This window comes from Sciurus carolinensis, chromosome 5 (genome assembly GCF_902686445.1).
Source record: "Sciurus carolinensis chromosome 5, mSciCar1.2, whole genome shotgun sequence".
NCBI lineage: Eukaryota > Metazoa > Chordata > Mammalia > Rodentia > Sciuridae > Sciurus > Sciurus carolinensis.
In genome coordinates this window covers 106,934,400-106,957,205 of record NC_062217.1, presented here as the reverse complement: position 1 = coordinate 106,957,205, position 22,806 = coordinate 106,934,400, and the positions used below count along the sequence as shown (strand labels likewise).

At 33.5% G+C, this 22,806-nt stretch overlaps 1 protein-coding gene across 1 annotated transcript in view; it reads left to right on the top strand.

Annotated features, from left to right (window-relative positions):
- The window catches only part of Pcdh15 (protocadherin related 15), a 942,952-nt gene that overhangs the window by 479,239 nt on the left and 440,907 nt on the right, over nucleotides 1-22,806 (top strand).

Here is a 22,806-nt window from a genome sequence, read left to right as displayed (position 1 = left end):
AACAGAGAAACATACAATAAACAGCATAGCATTTTATTCAATTTGCAAGTCCTTGTCTAATGTATCTGTAGACTTGACTCATAGATCTTAAATGCCTGAGAATCATTTTGTACCTACTAGCAGAAATGAGCACTGGTATCGTTGATTTGCCTAAAGAGAAAAAGTCATCATAAATGTGAGACAAAATTTTCAGCTAAATGAAGTAATTTTAAAGACAAAAACGCTAATCAGAACTTGTCTGGACAGATGCATGCATATTACCTAAAGTTATGCATCAGGATTTTGTCTTGTTGAACCTTAGTAAGAAAAAAAATTAACATTTGTATGGATTAATGGAAATGGTAGAAATATATTTTAATATTAATTTATATTTCTGAATTAATTTATATAGCTAGGGTACCAGTGAGACCCCAAGAAGGAGGATGTATTATAATCACAATAATTAAATTCAATGAATCAGTCAGATGACTGCTTAACAGTATTTAGTGCATTGAAGAAAGTAAAGGAAGATTGATGTTGCTGCATGAGGATTGGAGTATACCGAATTAATTTTATAAAGTGTCATTAAGCATTCTTTCCTCTCTATTCCAGATTACTGACAGAGCATTTATGTCATTCTTATGGGATTTGGGATAATAATATAAATGATAATAATGAATAACTGTTATATAGGATATTGAGTTTGTCATGAATTGTGCCAAATTCTGCACAAATATTAACTGGTTGAATCTATTCAAGAATCTTTTGCAGAGTTGCCACCATCAAGTTCATTTTAAAGATGAGTTATTGAAAGTAGAGTTTATGTAGCTTCCCATGATCATACAACTAATTAGCAAATATATGCATAGACTATATATATACTAAACATATATAAATATATGTACAATATACATATAACATATGGACATATGGACATATATATGTATATATGCATGCATATGTGCATATAGGTGATTTAAATCAGATTTAAGAAGAAAAATAAAGTTAATATATATTTGAATCCTGTCTGTAAACCAGAAAACAGCCTTATTCTGATTCTTGCAGCCTGAATTTAGTGGGAGCTTCATTCCGTAGGGCGAACACCAAGTGCCTTTGATTCACCCTCTCGATTGTTGCACTATAATATTCATATTGAGTATCAGTACCCAAGGAAAGGCTAGTCAATGATAAAAATTACTCAGTCTTCAGTCGACAAAAACTAGTCAATGATAAAAATTATTCAGTCTTTAGTTAACAAATCCATTTGAAAATAGTAAAAATTGACTCTTCTAAAATAAGAATGATGATGGTGTCCAGTCAAGAAATACCTTATGCCCTGAATTCCTTGGAAAATAGTGTTTAAACGAAAAGCACAACGGATCCTGGACATGGAGAATTTTGTGGACAAAAAAGGAGGTTTTCAACCCAAGATCCATAAACAGTTTCACAAGCAAGTATTCTGGTTAGTTTTTAAAACCATGTTGTTTTGAATTAAATGTTATGTTAAACTCCAGAGTGATCAATCTTCATACTTCATCATCATTTTTAACAGACTGAGTCATTCCTTAACATCCTATAAAATAAAAAAAAATTGAGTTTTAAAAGAAAATTTTAGCTTTTACACATCTAAATAGTAGCAAAGATTTATGCATTAAAGAGTATCTTTTATTTCCACATGGGAAAAAATTTAGTAGTTTACTTGTTAAACTAAACACATATTGTGATTATCAATTGCAGCATAGCTATCCTCCAAACCTTAATGTGTCAAAATATAATCTTTAATTTTTTCATAAAGCTGCACATTTAGATAGGAGTTGAGGGAATATCTCATCTTTGCTCCATGGAGTTTCAGCTGGGACACACTAACTGAGTGCTGGGCACCATTTTCAGGATGCAGACAAGGATCTTGGAAACTTGATGACTTCTCAGATGGCTAAGGAGCTGATTCTGGCTATGGGCCCAGGTCTGGCATGAGCCTCTTAGAGGTTGTTTGGGTGACTTGCTAACACAGTGAGATAGTGGGTTCAGAAAACAAGTTTCCCAAGACAAGTAGGTAGAACATTTTATGAACCAACTTTAGAATTTTCAGTGTTCACTTCTGCTGTAGTCAAACCTCTGCCCAGTTCAGGTAGAAACATTCCACCTCCCTATGGAAGAAGTGTCCAATCATGTTAAAATAAGTGCATATGGGAAAGGAAATTTTATTGTGACATTCTCTGGAAAGTAAAATCAGTTTTAGTGCTGGCAATAGGTTGTCATGGACTCCTCAATCTTTGTTTTGAATCCATTCTGAATCAGTAAGGGTGCAAACTGAAGTTAGTTTTTGATTTTCACATTCAGATTGCTATATTCGTATGTATCCTTCCATTCTTTTTATTTTCCTCTTTTCTATTTTCCTTTATGTATGCTGATAAAATTTTAGGATATTTCAGTAAGTACGATCTTGCTATTCAAAGTGAGAAAACTAACCATTTATGTCAGCTAAACAGGACATGTTGACTCTAATTACATACTTGCTGATCCTTTCTCGAACTAATTCTTCAAATTTTGAAAGCTTTGACACCTGCTCACCTTCTATGTTGATGTGAAAATTTCCACCAATTACCTCAGTGGTATTCTTAATCCCACTATAATACGTGCAGAGTTTATCAGCTCAGAAAAAAAACTTTTAAAATAGTCTAGTTTAGTGTTTAATTCATGAACTAGGATATAATGAAAGCAAAAAATCTTTTTATATTGTAATTTTATAAACATGTTCAATGATAAACTTATTTTATAAATACAGATTACATTGTTTTTCTACTACAGAAAACTGCCTTCAGTAAAAATTAAGGCCTTCAGAGACATTAAAGTTAATAATATACTGAAAATATAAATATAAATAAATATAAATCTGCTATCCCAAAGGTACTAAAACAATGGGTAGTTCTCTTCTAGTTATTTATCGTTAATTTGATAAGTATCTACTGGATCCTGATATATGCCAAATTATATGCTAATTTAGTGGCCTGAGCAATAAGAATGAAATACAGTCTTGCCAAAAATATTGTGTAATTTATTCTAATTTCTGACTCTTAAATTTATCCATTTGTCTATGAAACTTAGGTTTTATTAGGAAAAAATTATAAATAAATAAATAAATAAGCTGCAATATTTAGAGTACAGAATCCATGTCTCCATTTTCTGTTTTCTAAGGAAACACATAACAAGACTTAGCAACTTCTTATACACTTCTTTGGAATTGAATGGTAGTATACATTTGCATGTTTGTTTGGTTGACTGTTTTCTGTTTGCTTGTTTATTTGTTTTTTTGCTGTATAAGTTTCCCCTAAGTAGAAACACTATTGGAGCTGGGTATGGTGGTATATGCCTGCGATCTCAAATACTCAAGAGGCTGAGGAAGAAGGATCACAAGTTCAAAGCCAGCATCAGAAACTGAGTGAGGTCCTAAGCAACTTAGTGAGGCCCTTTCTCCAAATTTAAAAAGTGGAGCATTGCTGGGAATGTGACTCAGGGTTTAACCATCCTTGGGTTTAATTTCCACTACCAATAAATAAATAAATACACTATGACATATTGACATATTTTGATTACTGTTTCTGTGAATTATGGCACCCTGTGTTTTTTAGCATTTAAGCAGTAGTTGCCCACCAGATATAGACATCTTTTTCCCTAAGTATGTTTAAAGTCTTGAATTGGATCCCAGTAATCTCTAGCCACAAATACCTCCACTACAGTCTTTGTCATGAAGAAGTCTAATTTTCATGTCACTGCCAAAGACGATTCTTCTGGTTTATTTATGGTGCTTTGTCCCTCCAGGGAAGCTTTCTCAGTTATCAGAAGACTGGTGGAAACTGTAGTGACCTAGAGCATTTATAAATTCTTGGCTTATATTCTATTAAATCTGTTACTATCTGGAAACTCCCCTTTCTTGATTTTTATGTTACTTGGTTTTTATGTTTCTTCTTCTCTCACTGGCCCAGAGTTTATCCTCTTAAATTTGGGGTGGCTTTTCTTTTTATTTTTTTAACTGAATCTTCCTACTTGCTTTCTTTATTCTTATCCTTAAATTTGAGGGATTTTCCAAGCTTCTTTCTTTTGCAGTTTTTTTTTTCCCTCACTATGGTTTTTACTAAGATTGAGTTGAGAAAACCTACATTAATGAGTTGTATTTCCTCAAATAGGAATGATCTATTCATAGGTTATAGGTATATCATCTGACTTGAAATCTCTCCTAAGTTCCACAATCCCATTTCTTACTTTTTCTGGACATTTTCCCCTGTTTTTCACAGAGATTACTTTTTATTATTTCTAGTTAATTCTAATGTACTCACTCACATGTTACTTACCATTGGGTTAGTGTTGGTTTGAATGGAGAATTTAATGACCCCCATTTCAATCTCAAAAAATGTTCAAAGACATTTTCAGCATTTTGTGTAAAATGTGATTCAGATATGTTTGGCACTCCTCTATTTTCAGTGCCAAAATGCCCATTTAAAGACATGCTTTCACTGTTAGCCTCCAGTTTCCCTCCACTGACCACCCTCACAAAGCAAGTTAATTTTTATGAGATACAATTCTAATCTTTTGCTGTTTAAAATTTAAAAAAAATTGATATTTTCTATTTTACATTAAATAAATCCCAAAACTTCCAGCATCTCATTCAAAGTAACATTATTTCTGTCTTTTTCCAGTTTCATCTCTTCTAAATTGAATAGCACATCTTATCTGGGCACACATAACTTTACATATGACTCTGGACTTCTGAGAATTACCTTTCCTTCTCTCTATAATCTTTGTTCTTCAGGGTTCATTTTGATTAACCCAAAATGATAGGTCCTCAAAATTAACATTTTTTTATTGTGTCTTCACATATTCCTATTACAAATGTTGAACTCTTCAATGTATCAGTCATATACATGTTTCTTTTACTCAAGAATGAGTTTCTCTTTCACTAAGTTATTTGAGTTCCTAGTTTTCATTATACTCTAAATTGAAACCCCATCAACTTCACACAGTAGATGTTCAGCAAATTTTAAAATGAATAAATACAATTAAATTGTAACAAATGCATATTGTAAGCCAAAACAGTGAACATAACTGTATATACACATCGCTCCTGCCCGCTCACTTGAAAAAGAGTGTATTTGTCATAAACAGGCATTTGCAAAGAGTGTGTATACACTTATACATATACTTATTTTAAGAGTTTTTAACTAAGAATATGATGCAATCAATACCATGCCTGGTCATTGTCTAGTCAAGGATGATCTTCAAGTATGGGTCTAACCAACAGCCTTATCTAGGAAGCATATTTCCCAGTTTCCATAGAAAGTCAGTTCATCATTGTTGTCCTGGCACATTGTTCATAATATCTGCTTCTCTTTCAATAATATTCCAAATGTTAAATTAAATTCTCGGTCTTTTAGTCAATTATTTTCAAAATGTTTCCTGTGGAGCTCCTTTGGAGCCAGTGAATTAATAAATGAAGAAGGATACAATTGGCAGCTCCCCAAATACCTACAGCCCTCTTTTAATGAGAGGATTGTTTGCTAAAGTACATTGAAGGGACAAATGATAAATAATACATCTACAATCAACATATGGCATGTCTGCAAATTTTTTTGCCCCCAAAATCACATACACACATAAGCCAGAAACAAATGATCAAAGAAACTTCAGATTCCAGTTGGGGAAACAATAGCTAAACAGTTTCAGCAACAACAAAAGAGAACTAGAGTTCAGCAACTATTGTCTTGAGTGTCAAACTGCATTGTAATTCTGACAGTGTTGTTCATGAAATTATATGAGAGGAAAGAATCCTTTGTTCTTTTCATCATTTGTTGAAATATATTTGAACAATTCAACTATATCCTATCCCCATTTTGAAATAATGTGAAGATATTTCCAATTTTCAATTGAAGCATGATAAACAATGGATAGGAAAAATTCAGTTTTTTAAGATCATTTGAAGGAACAAAGTAACTACTCTCCTGAACAGCAAAATCAAAATCTACCTTTTCTTGTTGAAGGGTAACTCAAAAGTATTATTTTACATGAACATTTGAACTGTGCTTCTCTATGAAACACACATAATGGCAAAAGATAATAAGTCAATTAAAATGTGATTGATGTTTTTAATTTTTCTTAACCTTATATTCTAAAACTCTCTGATGATTTATCAAAGTATGTAAAATAATTTACAAAGGCATTTTATATCAAAATATCAGATAATTTGTAAGAACTCAGTCTCATTTGGAATTTTGTGTGTCATTGGGAACATTGATCAAAGTTCTTAAACTTCATTGTGCATTTGTCATTGACAAAATGGGTACACTTTTCATGAGTACTATACAAGGTTTTTGTAATGTAACTACTTCCTAGCGATTACTGAGAGTTCAAAAATTTTAGTTACTATTGTTGTACTGCTACTTGAAAATCATCATCTTTCTAGGTGTTTACTCTGCAACTCATGAAAAAAAGTAATTAATTTAAAATTATTTTTGAGAATCTTGTGATATTGAATTGAAATTCCAGTTTCAAAACTGAGTTGTGTATGTGTGTGTTGATGCTGAAACAAACTGAACTGCCTCGCCCTGAGTTGGGAACAACTATTTCATTCTGAGAGTAGAAGAAGGAGTTACCCTTCATTGCATGTCAAAGGGATGCTAAGAAACCCAAGAGTAAGAATGACCCCTGCCCAGGCCTGTCTAGCAAGTCTGGCTTAATCTCTGTGTGTGTACATTTTCTGTCTCTTGTCTCACTTCTCTGCCCCACTTCTTCTTCCCTAACTCTTCTTTACAAGTTCTGCTTACCTTTAGGGATATCAAAGATGGAACAGTTGAAACAATAGGTTTCTTCTACCTTCCGTCATAGCTAGCTTTGTGTATAACCTATTTTCTTACCAATTTGACTCTGAATACTTCTGGAGCAATGAGCATTATAGCCTAACCTCTTCCTCTGTGGACCAGTATTATAGACACCCAATAATAATACTGCCTAATTAATTTTATTGTTCTATTTCTCATTAGTTTAGCATGATTTGGGGCTTTTAGAAGAATGCAATGCATTTATTTAGAAGAACAGTAGTATTCTTTATTAAACAAACTGGGTACTGTCACTGCTTGTGCTGAATTAATTATGGACTATATTATCATTTGGGGGATAGGCAGCAACTGACAGAAAATGCCACGAGATAATATTGCAAGCCAAAAAATATATCAATGAATCACATTTTAAATGCTGTCCAAAAAGCAATGTATTCTTTACTCTTTTCAAAAAAGTACAAAATCAATGGATTCTGGTTTAGTTTTGCAAATTGTCCCACAGAGAGTCCCATACTGCAAAGGTGCCTCAAAGCTTCTCTGTTAGGTAAAAGTATGTATTGTGAGGGTTTTCTAGAGGAACAGAATCAATGGGAAGTGTGATTATAAAAAGGGGATCTATTAGATTGGCTTATATGAGCAGAATCTGGATAGTTCTCAATGACCATCTGCCGGCTGAAGAGCTAGAAGAACCAGTAGCTGCTCAGTCCAAGACGCAGAAGCCCCAGAACAAGAGGGATCAACAGTGCTACCCTAGTATGAGACCAAGGCTTCTGGAAACTCCCTGGAGAATCACTGGCAGAGTCTGCTTTTGAAAGAGTGAAGAAGCTAGAATCTCATGTCCTCAGACCATTGGAGCAGCAATCAAGAACCCATTCAAGAAGACTAGAGCTTTGCATCTGCATCTGGTTCCTTGTTCTTCCAGCTTTTATTCCATTCTACTGCGTGGTGCTGCCCACACTTAGGGAGGGTATCCACTTCTGTTCATTATCCCACATTCCAATAATTCCTAGACACTCCCTCATTGACACACCCAGAAGCTTCTTAATCATTGGAATCTCTTAATCCAATCAAGCTGACAATTCAAAGTAACCATTACACGGTAGTACTCTCCATAACATTTGAAATTCTGCTATATTCCTCACCTATGAACATGGAAAGTTTTTCATGATTTACTTAAATTATGAGAGGAATGACTACAAATTGTATATTATACAGAAACATTTTAAAAATTATACACCTTAAAATTGGAAACCTTCAATCCTTAAAGCCCACTCTCCTGAATAACCATTATTAATCTGAGGCATATCTTTCCAAATATCTGGAGCCTGCCTGAGGCAGTTACATTTTTATGAGAGGAGAGAGGACTACGGATTGAACTCAGGGACACTCAACCACTAAGTACATCCCCAGCCTTAATCTGTATTTTATTTAGAGACAGAGTCTCACTGAGTTGCATTAATGCCTCGCTTTTGCTGAGGCTGGCTTTGAAATTGTGATTCTCCTGTCTCAGCTTCCTGAGTCACTGGGATTAAAGGTGTGCACCATCTCGCCCAGCAGAAGTTACATTTAAAAAAAATATTTGTTTAAATTTCAAACAAAACAAATGACTCTGGACTACATAAAAGTGAGGTATTATAAATTCACTGTAGTTTCATAGAATTTATGATGAACAATTTCAAAGAGTTTGGGAGTTTAAGATTGGGAAGCAGAAGCCACAACTATGTTCTTTTGGGGATTGTAGGAAGCTCATGTGACCTCTACATAACTATAGGAAGGGGATGTACTTTTTTGGTTTTGGATGGAAATATGAATTGAAGAAGACAGCATCTGATTGACCTAGTTTGAATCACATGCTTACTCTTTGACTAGAGGAGAGAAAGTCTGTGATAACTAACTTCGTATGTTAACATTGTTTATACCAAAACACCAAGGTATTTGATCAAATACTTCTGAATGGTGCTGTGAACATATTTTTAGATGAGGTTAACATTGGAATTAGTGGAAGTTGAGCATAGCTGATTGCACTGTCTAATGTGGGTGGACCCCATCCAATCAGGTGAAGACTTCAAGAAAAAAGACTGGCCTCCCACAAAAAAGAGGTCTTCTTCCAGGAGATCACCTGAGAACTTGAACTGTGACATCAGTTCTTCCCTAGGTCTCCAGGGTGCCAGCCCCCTACAGATTCTGGATTTGCTAGACCCCACAATCACAAGAATCAATTTCTTAATATAAATTCTCCCCCTGTTCTTCTGGGAAAAGGTAGTTTTCTAAAAAAAAAGAGATACTGTTAATGGGAACTGGATGATGAGCAACTGAAAACTCTAACATTTAAGGCATCACAAATTCTTTAGTTCTGCTGTAGCTGTCTAACAGGTCTGCCTGAAACAGAGTCAGAATGGTGTTGCACCATAGACATCAGATCATGTCACTTCCCAGTCCAACAATATGGTCATGTCTTATTGAATGATCATATTTAAGTATCTATCTTTACCAGAATCACTAAGATCTGACACAGGTGTGTATCACACCTGAATCCCTTTCCCCTCTCCTACCTGCTCCCTCATCTTCTTTCTGTCCTTTAAAATGCAACACTGTTTCAACTGAAAGTGTAAGTCATTGCATGTCCTTATTCTGGAATATTCCCTTTTGTTATTTTAATCTTCCTAACTCCTTCAAGTGCGTATGTTTCAGCTTAAATTTCACTCCTTAAGGAGGAATTCCCTGATCATACAGACCATAGTTGTCAGCTTTGCCTAGTAAGTAGATAATACATGAGTTAGTTTTATTTTCTGTATGTTATTTGACTGTGTGGAAATTTATTGCACATTCTTTTGTTTAATTGTTAACACCTATCTACCTACTCTGGAATATAAACACTGCAAACAGGAAATTTGCTGTTTTATCACAAAATCTTAGAACAGTGCTTCAGATATAGGATGCTCAAAAATGATGTACTCATTTCAAATAAGTGGAAAATTTCCTTCTCAATGTATATATATCTTATGTTTTAAACTAGCTACATACTATGACTTTTATGAATGCATCATAATTTATTTGCCTGTTTTATATCTTGCAATTTTGTGTAAAGTGTTCCTTAAAAAAAAGCAACACTAAAGAAAGAAATTAAAGAAAATGGAAAGATCTCCCATGTTCTTGGATAGGCAGAATTAATATTGTAAAATGGCCATACTACCAAAAGCGCTATACAAATTCAATGCAATTCTAATTAAAATCCCAATGATGTACCTCATAGAAATAGAGAAAGCAATCATGAAATTCATTTGGAATAATAAGAGACCCAGAATAGCCAAAGCAATTCTTAGCAGGAAGAGCAAAGCAGGAGGTATCACAATACCAGACCTCAAACTGTATTACAGAGCAATAGTAACAAAAATGGCATGGTATTGGCACCAAAATAGACAGGTAGACCAATGATACAGAATAGAAGACATAGAGATAAAGCCATATAAACACAGTTATCTCATACTAGACAAAGGTGCCAAAAACATACAATGGAGAAAAGATAGCCTCTTCAACAAATGGTTGTGGGAAAACTGGAAATCCATATGCAACAAAATGAAATCAAACCCTTCACTCTCACCCTGCACAAAACTCAACTCAAAATGGACCAAGGACCTAGGAATTAGACCAGAAACCCTACACCTAATAGAAGAAAAATAGGTCCAAATCTTCATCATGTTGACTTAGGACTGGACTTCCTTAACATGATTCCAAAGGCACAAGAAGTAAAAGCAGGACTCAATAAATGGGATAGATTCAAACTAAAAAGGTTTTTCTTAGCAAAGAAAACAATAAACAATGTGAAGAGAGAGCCTACAGAGTGGGAGAAAATCTTTGCCACAGGCACATGAGATACAGCACTAATCTCCAGAATTTATAAAGAACTCAAAAAACTTTACACCAAGAATACAAGTAACCCAATCAATAAATGGGCTAAGGTACTGAACAGACACTTCACAGATCTATATGCAATCAACAGATTTATGAAAAAAAATGTTCAACATCTCTAGTAATAAGAGAAATGCAAATCAAAACTACCCTAAGATTTCATCTCACCCCAATTAGAATGTCTATTATCAAGAATACAAGCAACAATAGGTGTTGGCGAGGATGTGGGGAAAAAGGTACACTCATACATTACTGGTAGGGTTGCAAATTGGTGCAGCCACTCTGGAAAGCAGTATGGAGATTCCTTAGAAAACTTGGAATGCAACCACCATTTGACCCAGCTATCCCACTCCTTGGGCTATACCCAAAGGCTTATAATCAGCATACTACAGTGACACAGCCATCAATGTTTATAGAAGAATAAAATTATGGCTTTCACAGATAAAAAGATGGAGTTGAAGAATATCATGCTAAGTAAAATAAGTCAATCACCCAAAACCAGAGGCCAAATGATTTCTCTGATAAGTGGATGATGATACATAACAGGGTGGTGGGAGGGGATACAAGAATGGAGAAAGGATGTATGTGGAGAGGAAAATGAGGGGTGGGAAGAGGCAGGGAAAGGAAAGATAATAGAATAAGTCAGACATCATTACCCTATGTACATGTATGATTACACAAATTGTGTAACTCTATTTCATGTACAACCAGAGAAATGAAAATTGAACCCCATTTGTATACAATGACTCATTATAAAAATAAAATATTAAAAATAAAAAAGCATTCCACTGTGTAAAAAAACTAAAGAAAATTTAAACTTTGGTAACAGATATATTTTCAATTGAAATTTATTGTTAGCAAAATCAAATAAGTTAAATATTCCTTTGCTTAGTTCTTGGTTAAAATGAATACTGAAGGACATAATAATTCATTTAAATAGTTTTACCTATGTTGATGCTTTTGGGTAGCCAAAAGATGGTTTTGAATACAGAGGGATCATTAGAGAAGCAATTACAGAAATAATACTAGAAAAAGTGATAAGTACAGCTTGTGAGATTATTTCATGTACACCTTTATCTTTTAGAAACCATAATATCTAGAGTTGACTTGCTAGTAAAGCTTTATTTATGAAAATATATTAATTCTCTTCTAAGATAGTTCTAAACCAATTTGATTTGTAGGCAGCCTAATAGTAATCTCTCTGCTTTGCACTTTGTTTACTAACATATTCTCAAAAAATACTCACAAATAAGGGAAACAAATAGAAAATGGGTGAAATAACTGATTTGTTTACTTTCAATTATGTTATGGTAGTTCACTGTTGCCTTCAAAACCTTTAGAGGGACTCATATAGAAGCCACTAGCACCTCTTGTTCTGGCTTCTACTTTTGCTTCTTATAGCCCATTTTTCATGAAACAGACAGAGTGATATTTTAAAAGCATGAAGCTCAAGTTACTCTCCCTTGTTAAAATACTCCAGTAGCTTCCAATTATGTTAAAAATGAAGTCCCAATGGCATACCAGGTACACATGATTTAATTCCTGTATATCTGTGCTTTTATGCTGTGACTTTTACCCTGTTCCTTGTACCTTCCAAGTTTGCTTTCCATCTAAGCCTTTCCTGTTCATTTGACTATAAAACTCTTCTGAGTCCTTTTGATGACTGGCATATTCTCAACAATCAAACCCAGGGTTCAGAATACAAAATCACATCTTCATTTTCCTAATCATCCTTCGTAACTTTCTTTAAAGAATAATGAAAAATTCATATAGAATAATAAAAAAGCTTTATTAGCTTTTAATTGATATAAAATGGTGAATAAAATATACAACAGTCCTGATGTCATTTTATTGAGACTTCCTCAAGATTGCAGTGAGTTTGTGGTAAGTTGATTATTTAAGGTGAAACATTGATATAGGGCAATAAATAATACACAAGACAGTTGTTTTCATCCTAATGAAATTGAAAAAATCTGCTATGTCAAGGTAATCAAAGAATAATTACTATAGGTACTATAAATATTTATATGGATAATGTCAGAGTTGTAATAAACATTCAAAGAACTTTAAATCCCCAATCATTAAATCCTTGGCAGACTATTTATCTGAAGACATGAAATGAAAAAGCACTTATTCCTAAAAATATTACTCTTAAGGTGACATTCTCATACAAGAGAAAAAGTAGGAAATGTAAATGATTTAGGTATGCCTCTGCCAGGAAGTGTCTCCTTAACGTGATTTGAGAGTCCTCTAAAAGAGTTTGCATTTATCAGCATGGCAGGTATACACTGGGTTCAAGAGTTATTTAAAATACTACAATCTAACTCAGAATGCTTATTTCTCAGTCTGTTTGCTTTGATAAAAAGTGTCACAAAAAAGGAATTTCTTGGATTGTATATACCTAGGTTATAAATATTTTCTGTGTTCAGAAGCAATTTTATGTTATGTGATGTTTAAGGACAGTGCATACCAGATTGATAACTCACATTTGGTCCTAAAAATGTGTTCTCTTGTATACATTTCAAAATATATCACCTATGAAGCACATGTGATATGACTTTAGGTTCTGTTACTCTAGATTGAGTTCTAATTATTGTTGCTGTAAAACAGCTGTGCATTTCCATGTATTGAAATGTGCAGAGGAGTTTAGATACGTATGCATTTGGAAGACAAAAGAGGATAGGCCATCACCTACTTTCAAAATAGTTGTGCTCCAAAAATTAGTCATTTATTAGATGTTTGGAATATGGAACATATTTTCTTGGAAATGATGTTGTCAATGATAAGTAGGGAAACCCCTCAAAACACATAAACATCTGTTTTACATTTTTTTTCAGTCTTTAGAAATATAAATGCATTTTTCTTTGGGAAAAATATATATACAGTTATATATACACAGAGATCCAGCATGGAATGACAACAGTAATTTTATCTTCTCAGCAGTTCTCTGGTGCTTACACTGTACTATGCTCTTTCATCTGCTGGTTGGTGGGATCCATTTTGTGTCAAAGAATGTTGCAATTCTTAAAGCTGAAAGCTAACAGTCAAGGCTAGCTTTAAGCACATAGAAATAACACATTATTTAATAAACCTTCTTCTTTTTTTGTTACCCATATGGAATTGAGCTATAAAAGTAAGAAGAAGGGAATATGTCTTACTTTTCCTCTCCTCCTTTCTTTCTTTCCTCTTCATTTTAACTTTTAAATGCAAACAGAAAGCATTGTAAGGGAAAGTTGTAAAATTCCCCAAAGGAGACTTAAGTTCAAAGGAGGAACTGAGTATTAGTATACTTACCATGTGTGAACTATGTTATATAAACTATCTGATTACCGTATAACAGAGTTGTCTCAGTACACTGAGGCTGCTATGAAAACATATTGCAATCTGGGTGGCTTATAAACAGTAAAAAAAAAAAAATTATTTCTCACAATTCTAGAGATTGGTAAGTTTATAATCAAAGTATCAGAAGGTTCACTGGTGGGGCCTGCTTTCAGACCCACAGATTGCTGAGAGGGGCAAGGTGGCCTCTTTTATATTAAGAGCACTAAGCCCATGCATGAAGATTTCACCATCATGTCCCAACCCCCTCCTAGAGGCCTCCTACTTCCTAATACCATTATCTTGGGGATCAAGAATTCAACACATGCATTTTGAGGATCATAAGAATCAGAATACAGTACAGTTGGAATTCAAAATCTGTAATCACAAAATGGAAGTGTCTCACACATACTTTATGTATGCTGAATTTTCTCTGTATGTTACAACAACTAGTATCTCAGAATCTAGCATAAGTTTTCAACCTGATTTTACTATCTTTAAGCGAAGGGATCAAAACACATTTCCAGGAAGTAAATGAATAACAATTGGTTTTCATGTGTCTAACCGTGAAATATCATCTTGAAATTAAAAAGAAGAGTGAAAGTTTTGAAAATCCACATTCCCATTGTCCGAATGACTAAAAGTATTCCTGTTGCTGAGAGAAGCAAGTATGTTGTGTTGATTTTAAAAGAAATTTTAAAATAGTTTTAAATTTTATTACTAAGAGTAATAGTATTTAATTTAGGTACTATTGAAAAAGTAAAAAACTACAATGTGGTCATTTTAACAATCACTGCAACAGTTCTGTGAAAATTTGAAAAGGGCATATAAGGAAAATAAAAAATACCTGAAAGAAAATCAATTGAAAGTAATTCATCCCTTTTAGAGAAAGCAATGTTACAATGTATCACGTGAGGAACCCTCTTTAGGACTGAGGCAATTTATTTTCCCAAATACCTCCTTTCCTCTATGCTAGAGATGTGACTGGGTGATGGAAATTACTCAAGTCCCTCAGGAGGAATTGCTGTCTTCATAGGGAAGTTCTTCCAATCTTATAACCCATTCCTGGTAATACCTGATCAGAGCTTGTCAAGTGAGCTGGGAGTGTATAGGAAGGCCTGGTCATCTTGCCTCAATGTACACTGCACATTCTGGAAGTTACCTTTAGTATCTGTCGTGATTTGATTTGTCTCTCTGAACTGTATCTTTTCAATTCCTTCCTCTGTCCAGTTCTACTTCTTTTGCTCCTCTATAAGTTTAGTCCCCTATAAATTTTCTACAGACAAATCTGAGTCTGCTTTCCCAGAAACCATCCTAATTCAGAAAGCTATTTTACTTTTCCCAAAGAAACCCCTAAATAGTTATTGTGTTTTATATAAAAAAATGATAGAATATTCATATTCTGGATAGGATTGATTAGCACTTTATAAGAAATGTAAGTCTTATGTAATAAGTATGTTCAAGCATCTGACCCTTCTTCAAACTCCCTAATTTTTGGATAAGACCTGGGAATTTGAGTTTCAGCCCCTGGGGATTGTGACTCAGTATGTCTGAGATAAGTTCTACAGAATTTGTATTTTGGAAAAAAATTATGTAGGAATGTTTAAATATCTACAAATACAGAGACAAGAGTATCATGAACACCTACAAACTCATTACTCAGCTTAAACAGTTTCAATTCATGGGCAACATGGTTCAACTCTATCTCCTCTTATCCTTCTCCCCATAACAATTTGAATTATGTCTCAGATTTCATCTCATTTTATCTAAATATGTTTCAGTGAGTATCTTGAAATCATGTCATTCCACAGTGCCATTAACACAAATGGGTTTTGTATTTTACATGTGTCAAAATAATTCCAATAATTTGGAAGTATTGAGACCTCATAGATTAGTTATGGACTTAATATATGAAAAATTTTGGTGGAGGATTAGTGTGTGTGTGTATGTGTTGTGTGTATGCATTTTGTGTGTGTGTGTGTGTGTGTGTGTGTGTGTGATCTCTTTTAAGTAACCATTTTTGAATTATGATAAGAATATACTTTGTCAAGTCCTAAAATCATCAATTGCAGGCTAATATTTGGTGATTATACCTTTAATTTAGGAGATTTGTATATTTTGCTATCTTGATGATTTCTACTGGATAAATTATTAATGATAAGTATAAGATTTCTTTGAGAAAGAGTAACAACCACTAACCTTAACCAGAAAAATTTAGTATAGGCCAGTTACAACTGCTTCATTTGTTATCAGATCTTCTGTCAATAACCTTGACATTGTAGCTTAATGGCCGTAACCTTCTTTGAATTGGTAAAAGGATCTCTCTCTCTTTCTTTCTCTTTCTTTGCTCTCTTTTCCCTACTCCCTTTCTCTATCCTTTCTTTCTCTCTTTTCTGTTTCTCCTTCCTCTCTCTTTTTTCTCCTCTCATCATTATCACAAACTACTCAAAACAGGTATCCTGAACGTTTGGTCCCCTCATAATTTGGAGAAGTGCTTATGATGATATTAAGTTCTATGGATTTTCTTAATCCTAGATATTTTATCTATTGTCCAGAATCCCTTTCTAACCAGAGTATATGGTCTATACTCTGTATATACTCATAAGTATATGTTGCTATACCTATGAATGCAGAGAGAAGTTCGATTATCTTAAATAGAAGTGAATCTCAAATTTTTATTAATTTGGCATTTAGAATCAGACAGAATTAATACCTCTTAATTAAACCAATGACAGAAATTAGTATATGAAATTCGTCAGAATTACATGAATAGATAAACATAGGGAATGCCTATAAAACCCTCTCACCCTTTAAAAAGTCATGTCATGACTAGCTCCAGAACAACTAAAATGGGCAAAAATTAATCTTATTGAAAAAGTATATGCAGAGGCTATATTGGATTCCTGGAAGTATCAATGACCCCTGAAAAGTAAAACATTAATACTCACCTAGGCAGGAGTTCAGATATACCAAGTTAACAAGAGGAAAATTAGGTAATGAAATTCAGGTATGCAGAAAAAAAAATTTTAGTATGTCTTTTTCAAGAAATATGCTACACCATGCAGAACTTCAATATTTCTAATATAATTACTATAAATCAAACAAACAGAATAGCAAAATTGATATATGTCATAAAATCTCTGATTAATCATCAGAGGGAAAATGTTTTGGGATGCAAAACTCATGTTTTGGTGATAGTTGTCTAAACTCCTTTTATACTTAATGCATTGATGGATTTATAATTCATAAAACTTGAAAATAATAGTTTAAGGTGTCAATAAATTTAAACAAAAGTATAACATAATTTTGAAAATGTATAGCAAATAAAAGTTTAGGAAGTATCAGAGGTCTTGAACATAAATTAACTAAAATATTTAATGTTTAACATATTGATCTGTGTCATACCTTACACTACTTTTTGTATTTACTCTTCTCATTTACCATCTACATTATGATGCAAAGATAACTGTTTTCTAAGTGTAGTAAAAGGAATTTGAACATATGATGAGAATCAGAAGTTCATATCTAAAATATCAAGAAGACTCATATTTTTTCTGATAGAAATACAAACTTCTATAAAATAGTTATACTGTTCATGTTTTTATTGTGTTCATCCTATCAGTCTACAGATGCTATTGAAATGTGGTATTTTGAAAGGTGACGGCTAATTTTGTTTTGTTGTTTGCACAACCTATATATAAAATGTTAAAAACAAAAAAGTATGGACCTAGAACTAAAAGAAGCTTTCATTATAGATAATTTACTTTCACATGAAGTCAAACAGACACAACAGGCAAGACCAATAGGTTCTTGGTAAGTATTTATTGACTATAATTGGGCCAAAAATATTAACCTTTAAAATTTTATTGAATAAAATTTGTCGGAAACACTTCCTTTCATACAAAACTGTCATAATCAGCATAAAACTGTACCTTATTTGTATTATGTTGATGGGTATGATGAATCAATCACTTTGTTTGGTCTTTGAGCCTTTTGAGTAGACTACAGTGTGGAGATAATGATGAAGCTGTCTTACCCCTGAAGCAGGGAACTGGGTCTGCTAGAGGTTTTCCTCTAGATTAATTACATATTCTCCCTTTCATGGCAGAAAGGTATCATATAATGAATGTCTAGGGTGGAATGAGGAAACCTGTTATTAGAGGAGCAAATGTGTACCAAGGACTTATTTGGCCAATTTGACCAGAATGGACAGCTCTGTAAGGACAGAAAAGCCAGCCCACCCAGAGGAGTCAATACTACATCTGAAAAATCATTATTACTTTTTCTGTGAAGACTTCAACCTTTATTTCAGACCTTTATGAAAGCTGAATGACTTGGGTATCAAAGACATATCTGTGAGATAAGGTAATGAACTCCTCAGATATTCCTTTCACTCCTGCTTAGATCTTAAAAGTAGAACTTTGTTAATGTACTTATGATACACTATAGAAAGACCCTAATATGTGCCACAGTACTTTTAGTCATCAAAATAATGCCTTGAGTATAAATACATGGTTTTGAAAAAGTTGAACAACTAGACTCTGCTATTTATAAATGTAATTACACTCAGAGGGTAGCTACTTTGAAATAATGTCTTCAAATTCATTTCCCTGATTAAGAAGGAAAAATGATTTAACAAATATCCATAGGTAGATACAAACCTAGATCCATTCCTGAAAACTTTGAAAAACTGGTCTTATTTTCTAGTTGACTCTAATCCATCTTATTAAAAATCACGTAAAATCTTTATTATAATTTTAATTTTGGCATTTCCTTTTTGAATCTGTGTATCTTCCCAGTCCTCCTGGGTCTAAAACATCAAGTGAGGCAAGTCACTTAATCCATTTTATTTCATCAAAAATGCCAGATTCCTAGTTTTATTTCAGCATACAGGAAGAAGCATTAATAAGATATTTTTGTTTGTTAGTATTGTTCCTTTCTTTATATTTCCTAGTTAACACTTTGACATGAGAATGACGATAAAAACAAAATAACTATTTGCATTTATTGTTATGGAGAAATATCAACATGTATAGCTGTTTCCCAGAAAATAGACTGGAAATCCTTGTGCTCTAGTAAGACGTGACTTTGAAGGCCACCTCTTACTGATATTGAGCTCATTTTCATAATAGTACCAGTACCTGTAATTTTTCCACAATGTGACAGGTGATGGCATTGTTTAATTACAAAGTATTATTAAATTTCCCTTGTTAATGACTGTAAGTTCAGTTTAGCTATTTTCTAAGGATCATAAAATGAGAGTGAAGGTTAAAAAACATTGAAAATGAAATAGGAGTAAGAAATGCTCTTTCTCCTATTCCTTTTTTAACAAAATGAGAATACTGTGGAGTCCAACTTTGCTGAAATATCATCATGTAGTAATGGGATAGATTTGCAATCTTCCAAAATACTACATAAATATTATCCTAGATTCTCTCTTCTTTCAGTCTCTGCAGGAAGAGACTGAAGCATATGTATAACCTATAGAATTCTGAAATATTGCTAGCTTTTTGCATGGATTCAGGTGATGACTCTATTTCCTGCCTTTCTCTATATTTTTTTCTTTGTGATGGCTATTTTTTCTAAATTTACCCAGTGAATTTGTCCTCTTACCCATCTTGAAATTATCACAATTTTTTTCTTTTTAATTTTATATGTAAGCTTTTTTTTACACTATCCTTCCAAAGGTATTTACCTTTGGTAGTTTACAAAAATCATGAACTCAAGTACAGTGCAGCTTGATAAAATTTCCAAATATTGTTAATACTTTAATCCACAATATGGCTATTTGGGTCTACCTATGGTCAATAGTCATTTGAACTTTCAAAATCATTTTAGTAGAATCCCAAAGTCTATAATTTAACACAAGTCCAACAAATTATTTATTTCCACCTCAAATATAAACTTAGTACCTTAATTATAAATCTAGCCAAGTCTAGATTAGTTTAAATCCCATGAATAGACAAGACTTAAAAAGAGGGGCCAGGGTTGTGGCTCAGTAGTAGAGCATTTGCCTGGCATGTGTGAGGCACTGGGTTCCATCCTCAGCACCACATAAAAAATAATAAATAAAAAAGGCATTGTGTCCTTCTACAACTAAAATAATTTTTAAAAAAGAATAGAGAAGATACCTTAAATTTTGTTTAGCTTTACTTGGTATTAGAAAAATATTATAAGATTAACAGTACCCTTTGAATAATATATAAGCAGTAAAAAAAATCACTCTCTAAACTTGTGGGTTCCCTTTCTTTATGTTCATATCTTGGATATTATTCATCTTTAAATTTTTGATCCTACAGTAAAGTTCTAGCTTTTTCTGCTCCAGTGTATGGTATGGTAAAGATGTTAGTCTCTCTCATTTCTCTCTCTCTCTCTTTTTTTTTAACTTCTCCTTCTTCTCCTCCTCCTTGTCCTCCTCCTCCTTGTCTCTCTCTTCCAGGGATTTAAAAATTTTTATGTGCATCAGAATTAAACAAACTTGTTAAAACAGTGGTAATGGGGTTAAAGGGTTTCTAATTCCATAAATCTGAATGAATCCTGAAAATGTGCATGTTTCCAGGTGATGCCGAGATCAAACAGAACCACAGCTGTAGTCCCAGAAAAGTATTTTAGGTCATTTTCACCATGAATAGATTAAATAAATGCAAGAGTGTTTGTTTTTGTTTTGATTTTGGTTTTTGGTACTGAAGATTGAACCCAGGGGTGCTCAACCACGGAGACACATTCCTAGACTTTATTTTTTGTTTTGAGATAGGGTCTCATTAATTTGCTTGAAGCCTTGCTAAATTGGTAAAACTGAACTGGATCCTACCTCAGCCCCACAAGCCGTGCACTATCATGCCTGGCTATCCAAGAGTTTTATTGAAATTTTATTAACAAATTTTTCAGCAGCAAATGTTAAAGAGCATTTTGCATGTCCACAAAATCAATTGCTACTTAGGTTCCAGAAATTAAATTTTGATGTAAAATTATGGTCACAACATCTTTAAAGAACTGAATCAAGATCTCTTTAAACTGACACATGCAGGTGTTATTTCTTTTATTACCTTGGTGGGAGAATATTTTTGATGAGCTACTGGATGTCTTGTTTCTTCAATATATACAACATTACTTTAAATTAAGGACCTGGTATTTATATGCAATTACATAATAGTCATGTTGTACTGACATGGCAAGAATTACAGTTTAGTATAAAGTACTTTATTTCCAAATTTATTAATCTCATTTATAGATGATGTTACTCAAACATCCATCCTGATGTATAGTTATCTTGACAAGTTTGAATAAGACTTAAATGCTAAATAGAGGAAACTGGGAAATAAATTACAAAATAAAAAGTCCACTTCTCCTAATAGTAGAATCTACTTACATGGTGTACCCTGAACACATTTACATAGAAATTCTACCACTATTGATCATAAGAAGTTCATTTTGGAGAATACTCCAAAGATAATTGTAATTTAAAATAGCATCTTAGACTGTTCTTAAAACCACTTAGGAAGTGAAATTGTTAGTCATTTCTCAGCATTACAGCTGCATATATCTGACCCTTGGGTTGACACGAGACTAGAAGGGGAAGGATTCTAGGCCAGAATGTTCTTGTTTGGAAGACACTTTCAAATTCTAGACTTTAAAAAAAGGGATTTTGCTTCAGAGTGTAGCCTTTGTTCGGTAAGTGTTGCAGTTTATTCAGTGCTACTGTATGTATAGTTTAAAACTTAAGTCCTTGTTGGAAACATCTAGTGTTTCTAGATGTTTAAAGGTACATGGTAAAAGTAGAGGACTAAAGTGATGCCTTTTAAGTATTTTTTGTTACTATATAGGAATGGTTGCCATTTAGAAGAAAGGAATTGTTGAACTTGAGGTCTTGGAGAATATGTGGAAGATTCACTGGGTGGTGGTGGGAGGAATGAGAAAGTATGCATAGAGAAGCACTCTGTGCCCTTAGATTAGTTCCAATTGTCTAGCCATTGTTATGTGTGCATTTTAGTTAATATTGCTGGGTATTAATGGATAAGTCCTAATGCCCAAAGTTTGTTAGAAGTAGCAAAATAATCCATATATAAATATTCTTTTGTTAGTTTTTAGGAAGAACTGTCTTCTGGGAATGACCCTTGTTAATCCACCTCTTGGAGCTAGGGGTAGTCCTGAATTTAGTCACTGGAATGGTGCTGAGGGAGAAGAGAAAGGGTGAGGGTACGTGCTCTTTGCTAGTACCTCCATATCTGGAAGGCAGGTTTAGATTATAACCATAGATCTATAAGCATTTTTGGTAAAGTACTTGTGTTTATTGTGCACAAAGTTCATACTTTATTTCACAACATCTAAGCTTTCTAAATGTCCTGACAATGAATCATAAAAGTAGAGCTAGTGAATTAGACAATTTGTAAATAACTTTTTGTTATAATTGATAGAAAAGGTGCATCTGGGACATGGAATTGCTTTGTCTCTGGGTAGTGTGTATCAGGACTTGCTCGTTAGGCTGGCAGCAGAGGGGCACAGGGGCACACACAGGGAAAGATGGGAGCAAGTGCTCAAGGATTGTCATTTCCATGTGAGCCACTGGTGTGTGCATCTTCTGGCTGTACTATAGGAATACTTTAATTCACTGGGAACATGCATTCTTGCTAATACTTTAGTAGTAGAAATCTGGTAATGAAACAAGCTTGGTGTATCCTGTTGCTTTGTCTCATTTTAAATTGAGCATTAAGGGAATGCATTATTTTAGTTGTAACTCTGCCAATATGTCTATCAAGAGGCCTGTTGCCATTTC